This window comes from Trachypithecus francoisi, unplaced genomic scaffold (assembly GCF_009764315.1).
Source record: "Trachypithecus francoisi isolate TF-2019V2 unplaced genomic scaffold, Tfra_2.0 Lachesis_group4, whole genome shotgun sequence".
Taxonomy (NCBI): Eukaryota; Metazoa; Chordata; class Mammalia; order Primates; family Cercopithecidae; genus Trachypithecus; species Trachypithecus francoisi.
In genome coordinates, this window is record NW_022681469.1 from 34478312 (window position 1) to 34483168 (window position 4857).

At 36.3% G+C, this 4857-nt stretch overlaps 1 non-coding gene across 1 annotated transcript; it reads right to left on the reverse strand.

The window, feature by feature from the left end:
* Positions 1–500: 500 nt before the first annotated feature.
* Positions 501–604, reverse strand: LOC117073820. Its single transcript, XR_004433383.1, has one exon. It is a non-coding gene; the product is annotated as a U6 spliceosomal RNA (small nuclear RNA).
* Between the last annotated feature and the right edge of the window lie 4253 nt (positions 605–4857).

Here is a 4857-nt window from a genome sequence, read left to right on the forward strand (position 1 = left end):
TGTTTAGGCATCTACCTGAAACATAATTATACTTTGATTACTATCTCTTGTCTAGCATGTCTATGAGTATAAAAAATACAACAGTGGCAAATTCAGTCATAACAGGTAATTCTACAAATATTCTTATGTGCTATTATGTAGTAGCATAAATAAATAAACAAAACTCAGCCTGCTCTTTTCACTCTCTTCAGACTGCAATATTCAGAATTTCAATGCCACATTTGCCTCTACCTTGCTCAGTAACTGTGGAACAGCAACTTAGCCATTCTATGGCCATTTAAATATGCAAAATTGTTGACAAAGGACCAGTATTTTAAGAGCTTGGAATCCTCTTAATAAAGCAGTTTTAATACTCATTTTTCTAATATTTTCTATTATAGTAAAATGCACATAAAACATAACATTTTAACCATTTTTTTCAGTGTACAGCTCAGGGATATTAAGTACGTGCATATTGTTGTGCAACCATCACTGCCATTTGTATCTAGAACTCTTTTCATAAAAGTATGGAAAGCTTCATCAATTTGCTTGTCATCTTTGTGCAGGAGCAGTGCTAATCTCTGTTTCATTCTAATTTTAGTATATGTGCTGCCAAAGCTGGCGCTTTAAATGCACATTTTAAAGAAAACATTTATTTACAGAGAAAGGAAAAGAAGAAACTGTGACCTTGAAAGACGGTAATAATCTTTTGATTATTGTTATCAAAATAACGGCTTAGATCAATTCCATAAAGCGCCATACCAGGATACTGGGGCATGGACAGTGACTGTCATATTCTTCCATGAAATTCCCTTTGATTCTACACTCAGAAGCAGAATATAGAGATGGATTGTCTGATCCAAAACAAATATTGCTATATTTTTCTAATTTTCTGGTTGAAGATGAGAAACTGAAAAGTAATTCAAACTCAGATTAATTGTCTTTCTATATGCCGGACATTGTTCTAAATAATTTATACACACTGTTTGCCTTAATCCAACAAGAACACAATGAGATAATTTTCTTATTTTCATTTTAAAGATAATAAAGCTGGGATTGAAATGGTACAATTGATTACTCAAGACCACATAATCAGATAAGGGTAGGTGAAAGAAGTAGCTCTAGGTTGGCCTGACTCCACAGTCCTTTGTCTTAACCTCTGTGTTCTGTTATGTTCTATTTCTCTCTTTTTTAAAAGATAGCAGACCATGCCTGCCCATATGTTTTAGATTTATGGCCTTAGTCTCCCCAAATCATTCCGTTTCTACTAATATATTATTTTTTCTTTTGCAAACAAACTTTTATATGGTAGACAATAATACTTACCTGATCATGGTTTGAACTTGTGTTCTCACAATTCTAAGTGTTTTCTCTGTTGATTTTAAAGCCACTTCATTGAGTTATGGTTGACATACAAAAAGCTGTGCCTATTGAATGTACACCAAGTTGATAAGTTTGAAGATAAGTATACACCTGTGGAAGCATCACCACAATTTATGCCATTAACCTGTTCATCACATCCAAGTTTCCTCCTGTCCTCTTATTTATTATTATTATTATTTGTGATAAGAACACTTAACATAAGATAAATCCTCTTAGCAGATTATAAAATATACAGTACAGTATTGTTAACCATAGGCTATGCTGTGCAGTAAATCTCTAAGACTTATTTCTCAGGTATAATTGAAACTTTGTATCCTTTGGCTAACGCCTTCTGTCCTTCCCAGTGCCAGCCCCTGGCAACAGATTTGTGAATTTTAGGGTACAGGTAAGTTTTTTTGTTTGTTTGTTTTTTTTTTTTTTTGACCGAATCTTGCTCTGTTGCCCAGGCTGGAATGCAATGGCACGATCTCGGCTCACTGTAACATTTGCCTCCTGGGTACAGCAGTTCTCCTGCCTCAGCCTCCTGAGTAGCTGGGATTGCAGGCACCTGCCACCATGCCCAGCTAATTTTTGTAGTTTTAGGAGAGATGGGGTTTCGCCATGTTGGCCAGGCTGGTCTCGAACTCTTGACCTCGTGATCTGCCTGCCTTGGCCTCTCTGTAAAAGTGCTGGGATTACAGGCGTGAGCCACCGCGCCCGGCCGAGAGGATTTTTATCAACGTCCTTTGGTGCAATTCCTCTGTATTCATTCTTGTAATTGGCTGATTTCTGAAATTATGCCTTTGAAATTAAAACATTTCTTGAAATAAAACTGCCGTGCCGGAAGACACCCTATAGAACTCAATACGGTTCTTAGAAACATTCCTGCATCTACATTCTGATTCTAACACCTGTTATGTACTAAGAGATATAGCTATTTCCAGAATTTGTTCAAATGGAACTTTACTACCATACGCTATGTTATTTGGGATGTCGTAAATATTTGTAAGCTGTTGGTGAGTTTTCTGCTTATTTAGACTTTGTTTTGTTGGCTTTCCTCACACAGCGCCCGCCCCTGGTGTTATTAGGAGCTCTCTGCTGTAGTTAGGTGGAAACAGTATGGTTTGGAAGACACCTAATTCAAATTTTGCTTTGGCTTTCTCACTTGTTGTATGTAATGTGTAATTATGGTCAACTTTTTCCAATCTCCAAACTTACAGGCAGTAGGAATTTCAGACTCACAATCAAGTAGATACTTTTGTAGTTGAGTAGAAATATATTTCATGTTTGTTAGAAGGAGTGGCAGAGAGGATTGGGAAATGGCTTTAATTTTATGCCAACCAATCTGTACTGGTGATAAAGAAACTGATCTGAGGTCCATGTTTCTCTCTTTTCTATTCCTTCCCTTCTCTTCCCTGAGCCTCTCCTGCAAGCAGGTCTGACCAATCACTGACACCGCCTCATGGATACAGTTGGATCATAAGAGCAGGATGCCAGGCACAGAGTACAACTTTCCTAATTCCTTTCCTTTTACTCCTTCCCTTAAGCACTGGATTCTAACATTGCAGGTTAACGTGTCTCTGCACCAAGTTCAGCAGGCAACCTTATCGTCTAAGGCACCAAACCAGCTTTTCTATTCATTTCCAATGTTGTTTACTGTCATCTTAGAGACCTGCTTATTTGTTTATTAGTATTTTTAGAAAATGTAGTAAATTTAGAAACTAGAGTACTATTTAGCCTTTAAAAAGAGGGAAATTCTGCAAGAAGCAATGACATGGATGAACCTTAAAGACATCATGCTGAGTGAAATAAGCCAATCACAGACAGACATATACTGCTTCATTTCCTCTATATGAGGTATCTTAAATAGTCAAATTGATAGAATTATAGAGTGAAATGGCAGTTGCCAAGGGCTGGGGGATGGGGAAAATGAGGAGTTAGTTATCAGTGGGCATAAACTTTCAGGTGAGTGATATGAGTAAATTCTAGAGATCTGCTGTATCACATTTTAACATAATTTGTAAGTGGAGGCTAAGCTATGGGCACACAAAGGCACACAGAGAGGTATAATGGGCATTGAAGACTCAGAAGGGGGAAGATTAAGAGGTGAGTGATAAAAATCTATACACTGGGTACAGTGTACACTACTCGGGAGGCCGCTGTGCTAAGACCTCAGAATTCACTACCATACAATTCATCCATGTAACCAAAAACCTTGTAACCCAGAGCTATCGAAGTATTTTAAAAGATAGTTTTTCATATGGTTAATAAAAATGTACTGAACCCACGTTAATCACTTAGCCATGGAATTTTTAAAGATAAAGGAAGCATAATCTTCAATGTTCAGACTTCATCTAGTACATGTAAACAATTATGACAATACAATGTGTTATAGGCTAATAATAGAAGTATGAGCAACAATCTAAAGGCCCACAGAGCAGACAGCTGAGTGTTTATTATACTGTTATGAGGCTTCTCAAGGCAGGTGATAACTGAGCTAGATGTTGAAGGGTGAGAAGAAGCTTTTCAGGCAGAAAAGACAGAAAATGGCCTTCAAGGCTAAAGAATATCATATGGATGTAAAAGCATGCACTGACCTATAGTCAACAATACTATGTTATACACTCAAACATTTGTTAAGAGGGTAGATTTCATCTAAGTGTTCTTACCCACAATAAAATAAATATTAAAAATTAAAGATAGCTGCTTTTGTAATATAGCTTTCCAGTGAGGAAAGCGAGATTACACTAAGGTTTTGTTAAAATTTCCAAACAGTATCTGGTCTCTGTTATCTGAGAATGTTTCACATTCCCTTGATTTAATTTTGTGGAGCGGAATTGCTGAAATTTTGTGGCTTGATGTGCTCTTCTGGATAATGTTGTGCAGAAAAAGATTTCTGACTATGTACCATAAACATCTATTTTAAAATAGGAGCAATTGTTTAAAATGAAAAAGCTTTTGAATTCTCAAAGATGTACATTTCCCATGTTATAATTTAGGAGACGAAATGCTGTTTTTAAGTTTGATTCTTCTTTTCTCTCTAATATTCAATCAATTCCTGAAGATTGTTCCAAATGCAAGTCTTGATAAATCAGACAATATTTCCTCAACATGAGCAAATGTCAGTGCTTTCAGCTTCCAATTTTGTTTCAGTTGTAATTTTTATTTGTGTTTTTGGAGAAAGAAGTGTTTTAAATGAACACAAAAGTTTCCTTTGTTTGATGTCCTGCAAAATGAGTACGTCTGAGTTGCATCTATTAAAAAGCCTTATATGAGTCAATTTTGTGATTGTCAGCCCCCAGCCCCCACTTTTGTTTACATGAGTGAACTAAGAGGAAACAATTGTTATTTGACCAATTTGTTTAAATCAAAAGTGACTATGTGTCTCCTAGAAAAATGGCAGGATGTGTTTTTAAATTCTGAATGCCACAACTAAATTTAGCCAAAGTGCATTGCTTTCCGAATGCTTCCAAAATGGAACACTGTGCTTTTGATTGCTGCTTTTGGAGTCTCATT